General features: G+C 48.3%; 1 long non-coding RNA gene across 1 annotated transcript; it reads right to left on the reverse strand.

Annotated features, from left to right (window-relative positions):
• Positions 1 to 14,337: 14,337 nt before the first annotated feature.
• Positions 14,338 to 16,531, reverse strand: LOC135286213 (uncharacterized). Its single transcript, XR_010350664.1, has 2 exons — positions 16,436 to 16,531; positions 14,338 to 14,854 (listed from the first exon to the last, which is right to left on the reverse strand). It is a non-coding gene; the product is annotated as an uncharacterized LOC135286213 (long non-coding RNA).
• Between the last annotated feature and the right edge of the window lie 34 nt (positions 16,532 to 16,565).

The following is a 16,565-nucleotide window of genomic DNA, read 5'->3' on the forward strand; positions in this document are numbered from 1 at the left end:
TCCACTAGTGGCAATTTGTCTTCACCTGATGGCACTTGGGGTCCTGGACGGTTATCTTTTTCCCAAATGCTTATGCTAGCAGCCCTAATCATTCGGAACTCTTCTGGGGAAAATAATATATTTAGAATGGAATTAATCTCCCCCCAAGTGTAGATATTTGGACCGAAGAATTGATCCACTTGGTTGGCAATGCCCACAGGGTCTTCAACTAAATTCCCCAACTCCTTCTTGAATCCTCTTACCTCAGAAGCAGTTAGAGGAGCATTCACAAAACCAACAGCTCCTGCTACTCCTCCCATAGGAACTTCTCTAAGGGGAAAAAGTCTCTCTGCCTTGGAGGTCCTGGATCGGGTACCGCAGCGTGGCCCATCTTCAGACCCAAGATTACTCATTTGAGGGGTATTAGCATTAACCTGGACCTGCTGTAGGTCAACGGCTGTACCTGGTGGTAAGAGGCTACTAGGTAAGGAAGCATTTGTGTCCCAGTTAGGAGGAGGTGGAGGGACAGCAGTAGGAGGGGAAGAAGAGCTTGGGTGCATGTTAGGTGGAGCTGAAGGGGTGGAGAGTGCAACAGGTGGAGTAGGTATTAGTGGTGGTGCAGAAGCAGCTGAAGGAGTCAAAGGGGGTGGTGAGGGAATGGCCTCCATGGCAGCTGGGAGAAGAACTGGATCTGCTATTTGAGGTGCTCGAAGGAGAGGATTCTAAGGTGGAGGGGCATCAGGGGGCAAGTAGTCCAGGGGGGTCCCACCTTTAACTAGTCTCTTTAACTCCAGCATCCCCTTATTCATTCCCCTCTTTCTTCCTCTGCACTTTACAAATTCGCATTCCTTCATCCTTGATAGCATTCAACCAACAAGCTACATATAACAATTGCTTGGGATCAGTATCCTCTTGAGCTGTCAGACAGTGACTCAGTTGTTGAGACATCCACTTGTCTTTTGTCCCACACCACGGCCATCCTCCTTGCACCTCTAATTCTGGCCACACTTCTAAACAGTAGTGAATCATCTTAACTTTGTCTAATCCTTCTGTGGCCTCTATAGAGTCCCATTTCTCTAATAGTTCACATAGGGGACTATAGGGAGGTATATTCTTCAGTCTCTGGCCACTTTTCTTACTATTACACCCTCCCATTTTCTTCGGCTTCAAAAAAAATCACTAAGATGCCTGTGCACTAAAGGAAATATATCTTATTTAAGAAGTCTCGGCCTCCTCCGCCGAAACTCCAATTTGCCTGATCCCTTTTGTCAGGACTTTGTTGAGACCTCAGCCTCCCTCGCCAAGACTCAACAAACAAAACCTCGAGACCCTGGCCTCTGATTCTATTTGCCTGACCTCCTTTGTCAGGACTTTGTTTGCCTGCAGGACTTTTGGACTTGCCCGAATCCTTCTCGGGACTTTTGCCTAACCTCTCTCGTCAGGACTTAAAACAAAAGTATGGCCTGATTTTTAGTTTGCCTGACTTTCCCAATCAGGACTTACGTATCAGGTCTTGACAAAACTCAAGATAGGCTTCCTCTGCCAGACCTCGTGCCTGACCTCCGTCGTCAGGACTTAAAAACAAAACTGCCTGATTTTCTAAATTGCCTAACTTCATTAGGACCTGTATCAGGGCCTTTGGGGTGCATGCCACTCACACAGCTATTTCCTCCGCACGCCCGGAGGGGGGTCCTCTTTACCCCTTTGGAGGCGCCTCAATCACCAGTTCCACTCGCTTCCCCCTGTTCCCGGCCGGCCCCCTCGCGGGGGTGCGGAACCGCGGTACTGAGGGGTCCTCACTCGCTTCGAGGAGCCGAGCTGCCGGCCCTCGTCTCACGCGCACACACTCGCTCGCCTCCCTCTCCCGCCGCCGGATACTCTCACCTATCCGGCACTGCTCCGTGTCACTGTCCCAAGCCGATCTTCTCTGGTCCCGATAGCCAGCTGTCCTGCAGGTCCAGGGTGGGTGGCTGTCCCAGTCCTGGTGTCCTCTTCAGGCGTGGCTATCCCGGACGAGCTCCCAAGCTGAAATAAATTGGGCAGGAGATCTCTCTCCTTTTTAATGCCTTTATTAAAAAGAATCAGCTCAAGTGGGGAGAAGCCGATGGGTTGCGCCCACACCGCCGCTGCTCCCAGGAGTGGCACAGAGCAGGAGGAGGATGCAGCTGTGTCTGCTGGTCTACAGGCAGAGCTGGGGCTTCCATCCTTATGAGAGATTAGGAGATTCTGCTTTTTCAGTCTAACATTCCAGGTCCTCTTTCTAGTAAACATCTTTTCAGGTTAGGGTGAGAAGTAAAAAGGATCTTAGCAGATAGTGGGCTAAGTTCCTCACCTTTAGACATCACTTAGGTCTCTTAATTCCATGTTGGCTTGTTGTTTTTAGGGTTTTTTTTCCTGGAAAGTTGCAAAATCTGGTGAAATGCATTCTCATCTGCATACCAGCTCTGATGTCACTCCCTTCCCCTGCTACCTGCAAGGTCTGGTGTCACTCCCTGGCAAGCAGCAGGAGGGACAATGGCTGATCACCAACCATTAACAGGTAATTGAAGAAGAACTCTCAACAATAGGTGACTGCAACATGAAGCTAACCTTCAATTCAACAGCAACTGGTTCAACCTGTTTTAACTCTGCAACCTTAAAAAAAATTGATAACTTTTTACTCATAACAATACAGAGCACAGGATGGAATGTGAAAACCATGCATTGCCCAGCCAAAGCAAGGGAGAAACTCCTGAGAACCCTGAAAACTACAGACCTGCCAGTATCACTTCAGTGCCTGGTAAAGTTATGGAGAAGGTTGCTGTGTATGGAAAATACACCTGAAGGACAACGCAGTCATTGGTCACAGCCAGAATGGCTTCATGAAAGGAAGGTCCTGCTTATCAAACCATGACGTTGCACCCTGGACATGGGAGGTGATCGGGGCACGCATCAAGAGTGGCCGTGCCCTGTCTCTGCTGCCGGCGGGCAGGGTCACAGTTCAGCTGGCTCAGAATGCGGGTTCAACGCCTAAAGGATCCATGGCAAAGGAATAAAGAAAGGCCCTGTGCTTGCTTTTCCGAGCTGCTTTTATTTCTCTCCCACGCAGAGATGGTGCTGCCGCGGTTTCTCTCCCGTGGGGATGGCACTGTCGCTGGCACCGCTCGGCTCTGGCAGCGCGGCTTTCCCGCGGGGCAGCAGCGCGGGCCGGGCAGGTGTCGCAGCACTCGCAGGCAGTGGCAGAGCGGGGCGGCCGGAGCCGCGCGGGGCCATCTCGGTCCCTCCGCAGAAACCGCAGCCGCGGGGCAGCCACCGCACCGGCGGAGTGGGCAGGAGCGGGGCCGTGTCCCCTCCGCAGCAGAGCGGGGCGCCGGCCGCGGTGGCTGTGCCGGAGAGCACGGGAGCGGCAGCTCCAAGGGGAAGGCAGGGGCAGAGAGTGAGGGGGCAGAGAAAACTGCTGCTGTTCTGGAGGAAAGCACGGGAAATCGTCGGGCGGGGGGAAGGTCAGAAGCCAAGGCAGGAAGACAAACCAATAGCAAAGAGAAAAGACTATAACTGATAGAGAATTCTCTAGTTTGGGGTGGATTTTTGGGGACAGAGAGAAATTATTCCAACTGCCACAGGCTAGACAAGAGGCAAACATAGACTAAACATCCCCAAACTGTCACCCCAACCAGACAGCTAGAGACCAAACACACCCAAAGTCCACTACAAAGGAGCCTCAAAACACTAAAAACTGCCTCAAAAAAATCCCAAAGCCCCACTGCTACAATTCCCCCTTTTTTGTTTAATTTTTATGATAGCATTGACAGGATGATGGCAGTGGTATCTAATGAAACTTTGGATTCTTTCTACTATCACTGAGGGGTAGAGGGTTCCCAGCTGGAGTTGCCAACAGTTTTAACAAACAGTTTTCTACAAAGGCTAATAACAACAGAAATTAGGCACAGCATTAACATAACTAAACAAATGTATTTGATGACAGATAACATCCATCCAGACAAACTCCATTGTGTAAAGATGTTCAGTTGTTTCCACATGTCTGATACGGATGTCACCTTGAATGTAAAAGAAAGAAAACACATCAGAAAATTTAATAACTTTCACCAGAAAATAAAGAAAACAAATATAGCAATTCTTTTTTCTTCTTTTGTTTGGAGGCTACAGACACGTTGGCTGGGTCCTCCAATGGTGATGGGGTGGAATTTCATCAGTCTTGTTTGTAACTACCTTCTCTGTGCTCTCTGTCCTATTTATATCTTCGCACGGGGCAGCATTGTGCTCATGTGCTAATTTTTTGCTGGTCATTTTCTTTATGTTCCTTTTCACCTTCTTGGTGGAACCAGGGGCGCCTTCCTTTGATAGGGACAGTCCCTTACAAAATGTTCTTTTTGCTTGCAGTGAAAAATGGACAAAGTCTTGACACTTGTGATGAGGTGAAAGGTAGTGGAGCGTCTGCTCCTGCTGTGATGACTTTATTTGGTGCTTCTACTTGAGGAATTCTCGCTTTTCTTGTACATTCTTCTATACTTAGGTCTAACAGTGGTGGTGGTAATGAAGGAAGGCTGAGAATAACTGTCTTGCAGTCTTCATTTGCACCTTTGGTTACAATATTTATTATGATGTCATCTTGGGCATTTAATCTAGGAGTTCTCTTTTTCACTACCTTTCTGACTTTGCCTACAAAAGCTAGAAACACTTCGTTGAAAGGAGATACAGGGGGTAAAGCTAGGGTAATTTGAGGATGGGAAGAGGAGAAGCCAGAGCACTCTTGTGAGTTTTGGGACAGAGGAAGGGATTATGGGAAGTAGAAGGAGGACCACAAGATGGGGACCAAGCCATGTGGTACCCACCACTTTGTGACTCAAGGTAAGGGGGAAGGGAGCAGGTGAGAAAGGGATTATAGGGAAAAGAACCACAAAATGAAGGCAAAGCCATTTGACATTCTCCATTCTGAGACTCTGGGTGAAGTGAGGAATCTGGGGGACGATCTACAGGTTTTACTACAGGTAAAAGGGGTGAGGTTTTAGGGCCTAGGTGTTATAAATGAGAAGCTTGACTAGGCCAATATTCAAGCAGCAATCAATTTATTAATTAATATGGTAAAGTATGAGCAATACAGCACTGGGTACAGTGAGGGAAATTTTCCCTCCAACTTCATGCCAATAGTTTGGGCTTACAGGTATTTATAGGGGTACTCATAAGCTTTCTCAGCAATTTCTATGTCCAATTTTTTCTCATCAGCAATTTCTATTCCCAATTTTTATGTCACAATTCTATACACTATTGTGATTTAGTTTTTCTCAGAATGTATCCCAGAAAGGAGTATCCCCAGATGGTGGGGTCTGGCTTCCAAAAGAAGTCTCCCAGCTGGTGAGGTACAGATTCCAGTTGTGGGTCCACATTTTAATTGCAAGGACTATAAATCTCATAACAGTGATGTCCAGCTTCCCTTGGTCGAAACTATTAGTCCTTGACTTGATGTTCATCTTCCTTTCTCAAGCTGCTTTTCACTGTTTTGTTAAGGCGTCGAGATAAGCATGTTTCCTTTTTATATATTCTAAAGCTATAGTTTCAAAGATCCTTACTACAAGCAATATTCTAAAATTATACTTCAAAAGGTAATTATTGCAAAACTCTTTAAGGCTTAGCTACAAGCAGAAAGTTGCTGTCAAACAGCAACATCCCTAAAGCTTTAATTCAAATGCTCCTAAATCAACTTAAGACTACATAATTGCGAACAAAGGATAGGTTCAAGGGCCTTCTTCCATGCTTTACTTCCTCAGTTATTTATTAGAATTCGTCTTTATAACTGTCCCATGATCAGTTTCCACACATATCACAATCACAAATACACACATTGCCTGTATGTACCTGACACGAAACACAGCTTGGTATTTCACATAGGGAAGGAGCTCTGACAGGGTGATCAGTCCTGCCAGAGCCCGGGAGGAACCGGGGGAGATGTAGGGAGCTAGGGAGACCCACAGTGTGGGGGCAGCTGTGCACTTGCCGCAGGTGGTTTGCTCCCCTCAGCTCACCCAGTTCAGGATGCTGGAGGTCAGGAACAGGGGGACTGGAGCAGGGGTTTCAGGAGGAACCGAGGAAGATTTAAGTTGGATTTTCTTTCACTTTGTTTTCCATCATTGCATCTTCTCCAAGTTTAATTCTGATCTTATGCCAAGATCTTAATGTTTTTACTTCATTAAGGATAGTAATTGGAAAATGAAAGAAAATCCACTTTAAAAATCTCTTAACTTTTCCCTTAGATGAACAAAACCCTCCAGTAAGGAATCCACAACTTGGTTATAAACTTCCTTCTCCCTAGCAGACAGTCTCGCACCCATTGTAGCCCAGTTGGGTCCATCTTGGCCACTAGAATATTCAGACCGAGACTATTTGCTAGGTTATTTTCCACCCACCTCTGAGGCAAAACGAAATCTAAAAGAAAAACACCCAAGAATCACTGGCAGGGAGGGGTGGTTTGAACATTGCGCACTCGCCTCCCCTAATCCCCGAGAGTCACCCCCACCCAACTTCAGGGTACCGCAGTCAGGTCCGTCCCGGCTGCCGAAATACTCACAAAACCAAAGATTCTTGGAAACGAAACTCTCGGAGGTGGTCCTCGATCCGGGGAAAGCTCCTCTCACAGCTGGAATGGAGAGGGCTGGCTTTCCCGCCCGCCGGGAGCCGCAGCAACCAGAGTGCGCGAATTCACCAGCGGCGATTGACGGAGCATGAACTTCACTCGGCAGGGGCATCCGTGCACCCTGGAGACAGTCCTGTCTGTGGGGTCTGTGCCCCACGGCTGGGTGCCAAGCTGACATTGTGCCCCGGTCATGGGAGGCGATGAGGCGATCGGGGACCGCGTCAGGAGTGGCCGTGCCCTGTCTGTGCCGCTGGCGGGCAGGGTCACGGTTTGGCTGGCTCAGAACGTGCGTTCAACGCCTAAAGGATTGGTGGTGTGATGGACAAGTTTATAAGTTAATACTATTGAAATTGTTACTGTTAATGTGAAGTTGCAATAAGTTAAGTGTGTTAATTATGTTGTTGTTAAAATGTAAAACCTTTAATGTTACTGTTGACCTGAAGTTGTAATAAGCAAAGTTGTTGTTACGGTGTTAAACCTCTTAGTTACCTCCACTGTTAATCCCCTCATTTCACACCTACCCTTGTTACCTCCGTCAAGTGCTGCCTCCACTGCTCTCTAAAATGGTGCCGAGAAAACCTCCCTGGGAAATATGCAAATTAAGAGGAAGTCAAGGGAATCTGACTAAAGACCCTAAAACCAACAAACTAAACCAAAATTTAAGAAACTAAGTGAAAGGTTCCGCTGGCAAAAAGTACTCCTATTCAATTAGTGAGGTTTTAAAAATCACTGTAACCTAAACAGAGCAGAGTCAGAGTGAGGACGCTAGACTTCGAGCCAGGCAGTAGACTTCATAGGCACGCTCGTGAGGATGGAAGCCCCAGTTCTGCTGTGCAGCAAAACTGCGTCACCTCCTCCTCTGCGTCGCTACAGGGAGCAGCGGCGGTGTGCGCGACCCCTCGGGCCCCCACCCAGAGCTGATCATTTAATAAAGGCATTAAAAAAGGAGAAAGATCTCCTGCCCGATTTATTTCACCCTAGTCTGTCCTGGCCACTGGAATACTCAGACCGAGACTATTTGCTAGGTTATTTTCCACCCACCTCTGAGGCAAAACGAAATCTAAAGGAAAAACACCCAAGAATCACCGGCAGGGAGGGGTGGTTTGAACATTGCGCACTCGCCTCCCCTGATGCCCGGGAGTCACCCCCACCCAACTTCATGGTACCCCAGTCGGGTCCATCCCGGCCACTGGAATACTCACGAAACCAAAGATTCTTGGAAACGAAAATCTCTGAAGTGGTCCTGGATCCAGGGAAAGCTCCTCTCATGCCTGGAATGGAGAGGGTTGGCTTTCCCGCCTGCCGGGAGCTGCAGCAACCAGAAAATGCGCGAATTCACCGGCGGCGATTGACGGAGCATGAACTTCACTCGGCAGGGGCGTCCGTGCACCCTGGAGACAGTCCTGTCCGTGGGGTCTGCGCCTCGCCTTGTGCGCCAAAGTGATGATGCGCCCCGGTTCCGGGAGGTGATCGGGGCCCGCGTCAAGAGTGGCCGTGCCCTGTCTGTGCCGCCGGCGGGCAGGGTCACGGTTCGGCTGGCTCAGAACGCAGGTTCAGTGCCTAAAGAATTCATGGCAAAGGAATAAAGAAGGGCCCGGTGCTTGCCTTTCCGAGCTGCTTTTATTTCTCTCCCACGCAGAGATGGTGCTGCCGCGGTTTCTCTCCCGTGGGGATGGCGCTGTCGCTGGCGCCGCTCGGCCTTGGCAGCACGGCTTTCCCGCGGGGCAGCAGCGCGGGCCGGGCAGGTGTCGCAGCGCTCACAGGCAGTGGCAGAGCGGGGCGGCCGGAGCCGCGCGGGGCCATCTCGGTCCCTCCGCAGAAACCGCAGCTGCGGGGCAGCAGCCGCTCCGGCGGAGCGGGCAGGAGCGGGGCCGTGTCCCCTCCGCAGCAGAGCGGGGCGCCGGCCGCGGTGGCTGTGCCGGAGAGCGCGGGGCCCGGCAGCTCCAAGGGGAAGGCAGGGGCAGAGAGTGAGGGGGCAGAGAAAACTGCTGCTGTTCTGGAGGAGAGCACGGGAAATCGTCAGGCAGCGGGGAAGGTCAGAAGCCAAGGCGGGAAAGACAAACCAATAGCAAAGAGAAAATACTATAACTGACAGAGAATTCTCTAGGCTGGGGGCAGGATTTTTGGGGACAGACAGAGAGAAATCACTCCAACTGCCACAGGCTAGACAAGAGGCAAACATAGACTAAACATCCCCAAACTGTCACCCCAACCAGACAGCCAGAGACCAAACACATCCAAAGCCCACTACAAAGGAGCCCCAAACAGCCTCAAAAAAACCTCAAAACCCCACTGCTACAAAATGTGATTTACTTTTATGGCAAGGTGACCCACCTGGTTGACCTAGGAAAGCCAGTTGATGGAATCTTTGTGGATTTCAATAAAGTTTTCAATACTGTCTCTCCCAGGATCCTTCTGGACAAAATGTCCAGCCCACAGCTGGATAAAAACATCATGGAATGGGTGAGCAACTGGCTCGCAGGTCAGGCAGAAAGGGTAACAATAACTGAGGTGGCATCAGACTGGGATCTGTTACTATTGGGGTTCTACAGGTCTCCACCCTCAGCTCTGTGCTCTTCAACATGTTCAGAAATGACTTGTATGCAGCACTGGAAGGGATACTGAGCAAGTTCACAGATGATACAAATCTGGGAAGGAGCTGTTGACTCCCTCAGAGGCAGGGAGGCCCTGCAGAGAGATCTCAACAAATTAGAGGTGAGCAATCACCAAAAATATGAAGTTAAACAAGGGAAGATGCTGAATTCTGCACCTGGAGTGGGGCAAACCTGGATGTATGGACAGAATGGGGAATGAGAGGCTGGAAAGCAGAGCCTGGAAAGGGACCCAGAGGTCCTGGTCAACGGCCAGTTGGATCTGAGCCAGCAGTGCCCTGGTAGCTGGGAGGGACATCCCTGTCCTGGGGGACATCAGGCCCAGCATTGATGGCTGGGCACGGAGGGGATTGTTCTGCTCTGCTCTGGGCTGAGGTCATTGGAGGCCGCTTGGGCCAGAGTGATCATGAAATAATAGAGTTCTCAATATTTGGTGAAGTCAGAAGGAGCACCAGTAAGACTCTTGCACTGGACTTCCGGAGGGCAGACTTTGGCCTGTTTGGGAGACTTATTCAAAGCGTCCCTTGGGAGACGGCCCTTAAAAACAAAGGAGTTCAGGAAGGGTGGACATGCCTCAAAACAGAGATCTTGAGGGCACAGGAACAGACTGTCCCTGTGTGCCGAAAAATAAGTCAGCGGGGTAAACGTCCAGCCTAGCTGGGCAAAGAGGTTTTAGAGGAACTCAGGAATAAAAAGAGGACCTATCAGCTTTGGAAGGAGGGTCAGGTCTCTAAGGAAGTATTCAAGAAGGCTGCTAGAGCATGCAGAAAAAAAATTAGGGAGGCCAAATCTCAGTTTGAACTTAGAATGGCGACTTCTGTAAAGGATAACAAAAAATGTTTTTACAAATACATTAATGCTAGAAGGAAGGGTAAGACCAGCCTTAGTTCCCTATTGGACAAGGCAGGGAACTTAGTATCTGCAGATGAGGAGAAGGCAGAAGTGCTTAATGACTACTTTGCCTCAGTTTTTAGTGGGAAGATGACTTGCCTTCAAGATACCTGCCCCCCTGGGCTGGTTGATGGTGTCAGGGAGCAGAATGGTTCCCCCTTTATCCAAGAGGAGACAGTCAAAGAACTACTGAAATGCCTGGATGTTCATAAATCTATGGGACCTGACGGGATCCACCCCAGGGTAATGAGAGAGCTGGCAGATGAGCTTACAAAGCCACTCTCCATAATTTACCAACAGTCCTGGCTCACTGGTGAGGTTCCGGAAGACTGGAAGCTGGCCAATGTGACACCCATTCACAAAAAGGGTGCAAAGGAGGATCCTGGTAATTATAGACCAGTCAGTCTGACCTCAGTACCTGGCAAAATAATGGAACAGTTTATATTAAGTGCCATCATGAAGAATTTACGGGATGGCCAGGGTATCAGACCCAGTCAGCATGGGTTTAGGAAGGGTAGGTCATGTTTAACCAACCTGGTCACCTTTTATGACCAGGTAACCCGCCTAGTGGATGCAGGGAAGGCTGTAGATGTTGTTTATTTGGATTTCAGCAAGGCCTTTGACACTGTCTCCCACAGCATACTCCTAGATAAGCTGACAGCCTGTGGCTTGGACAGGAACATTCTGTGCTGGGTTAGGAACTGGCTGCATGGCCGAGCCCAGAGTGTGGTCGTGAATGGTGCTGCATCCAGCTGGAGGCCAGTCACCAGTGGTGTCCCTCAGGGGTCTGTGCTGGGGCCAGCTCTGTTTAATATTTTTATTGATGATATGGATGAGGGTTTAGAGTCTTTCATTAGTAAATCTGCAGATGACACTAAGCTGGGAGCATGTGTCGATCAGTTAGAGGGACAGAGAGCTTTGCAGAGGGACTTGGAACGGTTGGATGGATGGGCAGAATCCAATGGGATGAAGTTCAACAAGTCCAAGTGCCGAGTCCTGCACTTTGGCCACAATAACCCCCTGCAGCGTTATAGGCTGGGGACGGTGTGGCTGGACAGTGCTCAGGTGGAAAGGGACCTGGGGGTGCTGGTTGACAGTCGGCTGAACATGAGCCACCAGTGTGCTCAGGTGGCCAAGAAGGCCAATGGCATCCTGGCCAGTATCAGGAATGGTGTGGCCAGCAGGAGCAGGGAGGTTGTTCTTCCCCTGTACTCAGCACTGGTGAGGCCACACCTAGAGTACTGTGTCCAGTTCTGGGCCCCTCAGTTTAGGAGGGGTGTTGAGATGCTTGAGCGTGTCCAAAGGAGAGCAACGAGGCTGGTGAGGGGCTTGGAACACAAGCCATACGAGGAACGACTAAGAGAGCTGGGATTGTTTAGCCTGGAGAAGAGAAGACTCAGAGGTGACCTTATCACTCTCTACAACTTCCTGAAGGGTGGCTGTGGTGAGCTGGGGGTCAGTCTCTTTCTCCGGGCAACAACAGATAGAACAAGAGGACACAGTCTCAAGCTGTGCCAAGGGAGATACAGGTTAGACCTAAGGACGAAGTTTTTCACAGAAAGAGTGGTCAAACACTGGAATCATCTGCCCAGGGAGCTGGTAGAGTCACCATCCCTGGATGTGTTTAAAAGGAGACTGGATGTGGCACTTGGTGCCATGACCTAGTTGAGGTATAGGATAGGATGGGTTGGACTCGATGATCTTGAAGGTCTCTTCCAACCTAGAAATTCTGTGATTCTGTGATTCTGTGATCCTCACCTTGAGTGCTGGGGGCACTTTTGGCCACCACAAGATAAAAAAGACATTAAGCTGTTAGCATCCAAAGGAGGGAAACAAAGATGCTAAAGAGCCTTGAGGGGAAGACATATGAGGAGCAGCTGAGGGCACTTGCTCTGTTCAGCTGGAGGAGACTGACAGGAGACTAATCACAGTTACAATTTCCATGTGAAGGGAAGAGGCAAGCACTGATCCTTTCTCTGTGGTGACCAGGGACAGAACCAGAGGGAATGGCTGGATCCTGGAGTGTCAGCGGAGGTTTAGATTGCATATCAGGGAAAGGTTCTTCCCCCAGAGGGTGCTGGGCACTGACCAGACTCCCCAGGGAATGGACACGGCCCCAAGACTGCCAGAGCTCCAGGAGTGTTTGGACAGTGCTCTCAGGCATGCACAGAGTGGGATTGTTGGGGTGTCTGTGCAGGGGCAGGAGTTGGACTCTTCTTGTGGGTCCTTTCCAATGCAGGACATTCTGTGGTTCTGTGAAATAAAGACAGAAAAGAGGAAGGAAGAGAACAAGTACAGAGTCTCACTAGTCCTTAGATCCCACCTTGTTCCTGGAGTTGGGCTTGTGAGAAAAAGTGAAAGTGAAAGAGAGGAAAAAGAGAACCAGGAGGCCCAATTCACTCCCTTTATAGTTAAGCCGGTGCAGCCTTTTATGTAAATTAGGTTTTCTGTTCTGTTTTGTTCACAAATGCACAGCCAACCCTTTGAGTCCTCCTCAAGAGGGGGGACTGAGCATGAGTCTCTGGGAGTCGGCTCAGCTCCACGGGACCTTCTCTGATCACACCTTTCCTATTGTGACAGTCACAATGTCTTAGATAAATCATGCTAGTGCCGGATCTTCTCAGGGGACCTGATGAAAAAGGAGGCTCAGGGAGAACCTTCTGGCTCTGAAACAACTCCCTGGCAGGAGGGGGCAGCCAGGTGGAGTCAGGCTCTGCTCCCAGGGAACAGGGACAGGACAAAAGGAAACAACCTCCAGCTGTGCCAAGGAGGTTTAGTTTGGATACTGGGAAAAATTTCTTCATGGAAAGGGTGCTCAGGCTCTGGCTCAGGCTACCCAGGGCACAGGTAGAATCACCATCCCTGGAGAGGTTCAGGGGATATAGTTTAGTGGTGGCTTTGGCAGTGCTGGTTAACAATTGGTCTTAATGATCTTAGAGGGCTTCTCCAACCAAAATGATTCCATGATTCAGTGATTCTGGGTTGTGACTGGGATTACAGCTGTTGTAGAAAAATGGAAAGAGGTTTGCAAACGTGAGTTTGGGCATAAGCAAATCCCATTGACAAGTTGCTGGCCCAGAATTACTCACAAGGGCTTGTAAAGGCTCCCTTCTGGGCTGAAATGGTGGAGTGTCTCTCCAGGTAACCTCTTGATGCAGCCCAAGGGTTGGATCAGTGTAGGATCATCTCAGAGCAGTGACATGGACAGACTGTGAGTGGTCATGGTGCCTTTGCCTGGTGTCACATGCCAGACACTCTTCTCAAGTGTCCCTATGACACCTCTCTCTGTGTAAGCCCACCACTGGTTTCATGGCAGGTTCCAAACTCAGTCTTAGTTTATAAAGGAATAGTGATTCTAAAGAATATAAGTTTTTAGGTGTATCAGGAACCACAAAGATCAGAAGATGGTCTAAACCTCTGTGTCTTGAACCTCAGGATGTGCCAGTGGAGGTTCAAGTTGGACATGAGGAAGAATTTCTTCATGGAAAGGGTGGTCAGACATTAGAAGGGGCTGCCCAGGGAGGTTTGGAGTCTCCATCCCTGGAGGTATCCAAGGAATATCTGGACGTGGGACTCAATGCTCTGATCTGGCTGATAAGGTGGAGACCATTCACAGGTTGGAGTCAATGATCTTGGGGGTCTTTTCCAATCTGAATGATTCCAGGATTCTGTGGATGACTTTACAACTCAAGTCTTTGCCTGGATCATGCTGTACATAAAATAGGAGGAGGATGATTGGGTTGGGTGTAAATTACCCTAGTGAGGAGGAAGACCTTAGAGAGAATCAGTGGGTGACTCAGGTGACTCTGCTCTTGCCCTTCCCAGCTGAGGATGCCTTCTTGGTAACATTTTGCATACAATTATTATTACCCATGTTAGCACGTCATTATTAATATGGTGGCTGTTGTTGTTGTTGTTGATCATCATCATCATCATCATCATCATCATCATCATCATCATTCTGTTGGTGCTGGTGCATTTTATCAATGGCAACTCCAAGCCTGTATTTCTGTTGTTTCAGAACTGAATTCCTACTCTTTGTGAATCCGTGCCTTTGAAAGTCCATATGTAACTGGACCAGACTTGTGGTGCCCACGTGGTCATTGGAAATTTAACCCAGCTGTTCCCAGCCCCTCTGAGGACCAGTTGGGACACGGGGATTGTTTTCTGCCAAATTGCTATAATCTTCACATGACACCAATAACTGTCATGGGCAAATACTTGATGTTGGAAAAAAATAATTTATTGCAAATTAAAATATGTTTGGATGTTGAGAAACCAAGACAAGATTTAAACCACTTTTTTCCCAGACTCAGCTTCACATCCCCAACTCCTCCCTTCCCCTCTAGCCTGGGCAGTGCAGTGGAGATGGGGAATGGGGGATGTGATCAGTGTATATAAACTCCCATCTGCTCAATTCTTCCTTGCATTTCTCCTTCTCTGGGGTGGGTACTTCACAGGATAGATGTGGTTTCTTCAGGACACACCCACCTTCTCCTGTATTACCCCAACACCCTGTTGTTACCACAATCTGGACATTCACAAATCCAGAGAGTTTTGACCCATTCTCTTGCTTGGGGTGGAGGAGGGAACTGGGGCTCCATTGGTGCTAGAGTCATTGTCCTTGGACGTTTTCAAGGAGTGACTGCTTGTGGCACTCAGTGGTCTTGTCCAGCTGGTGACTGGTCACAGGCTGGACTTGATGGTCTTGGCAATCTTTTTCAACCTAAATGATTCTGTGATCCTGGTCATGGGGCAAGAGAGAGGACAGAATATGAAAGGGTCTTTCAGTCTGTTCCCAAGGAGCAACATGAAAATCAGTGGCAAGAATCTCTCAAGCAGTTTTGTAACATCTCAGAATCCCAGAACCCCAGACTGGTTTGGTTTGGGAGGGACTTTAAAGCTCATCCTATCCCACCCCCTGCCATGGGCAGGGACACCTTCCACAATCCCAGGGTGCTCCAAGCCCATCTATCCTGGCCTGGGAAGTTGGGGTGTGGGCTGGCATCGTCCTGGTTCACCATCCGAGCCACACGGGCTCATCCCTGCCAAGGAAGAAGAATGAGCCTGGCCACACAGATGGAGGGACACAGCTGCCAAAGCTGTTCCTCCACATGTGGAGGGCAGCCAAATGTGTCCCCAGCATTCCGTATCACTTGGGCAATTTATGGCTGGTGAAAGCAAAATTCTACCAGGTGATTTTGAAACTCTTCCCTTCCATGGAATAGAGAGTCTGACACTGGAAATCATGGAATCGCTGAGGTTGGAAAAGTCCTCCAGGATGATCGAGTCCAACCTGTGACCAATCCCCACCTTGTCAGCCTGATAAATTTCACCAATAAATATAATAAATATGATATGATATGTTATATTATGCGATATAATATAATATGTAATATCTAATATGTAATATAACATACTATTACATATTATATAATATGTAATATTATATAATGTATTATATAGCTAATATTTCCGTCACATATAAACACCTTTAGTATATGTATTTATACACTTGTATACACATACATTCATGCCTATAGGCCCATGTGTTTATAGTCTCAGACACCCTTTTATCCTAGCGTTACACCACAGAGAACTTAACAATACATAATGTGATTTGTGTTATTTTCACTCTCTCACCATTTCATACACACACACACATATTTATACTTTACAAATGCACACACTCCCAGGCACTCTTTCATTTCTCTGTGTAACTTTAATAACCCAAAATATATAACAAAATGCACAAGATATTTTATATCTGCCGTGTGTTATGTAGTGTATTATTTGTACTTATATTTAAAGCTACATCCCACAGTGTCATGCTATTGTTTCCTGTTGGGTACTACATATGTTGCTATATTACAACTTTATCTATAATTATATATTATCTATATATGTATAAATGTATATATATGTCACAGTCTCACACAGTCTCCTTTTTCGTACACATGTATATTTGTAGTCTGTGCAGCCTCAGATGCCCCTTTTCATAGCGTCTATATGACATAATACAAACACGCATTTACTTCATGTAATCTATAGTACGGATTATATAAAATGTAAGAGCATAATAACAACGATAAATTTTCATTATATTTGATTACGTCATTATTTATGACTTGTATTTCAATTTGTTATTTTACCACAATTCAAATAATTGCATCAATACAATATTAGATGATCTGTTTTGTCATTCATGTTATATATTACACAACACCTGTTACATGTGAAGCCCACAGGCAGCACGCAGCGCTTCTCACGTGTGTTCACCGCCCTCTCTGTGACAGACCCCTGCCCTCGCATGATTACAACTCACATTTGCATATGTAAATTGCCCATGCAAACGCCGGCCCGCGCTCAGTGGCGCCGTCCCGTGGCTCCCGCCCACCCGAACCAGCCGTGCCGGTACCGGGGCCGGGGGCGGGGCCGGTACCGGGGCCGGGCCG

This window comes from Passer domesticus, chromosome 25 (genome assembly GCF_036417665.1).
Source record: "Passer domesticus isolate bPasDom1 chromosome 25, bPasDom1.hap1, whole genome shotgun sequence".
In the NCBI taxonomy this organism is placed as follows: Eukaryota; Metazoa; Chordata; class Aves; order Passeriformes; family Passeridae; genus Passer; species Passer domesticus.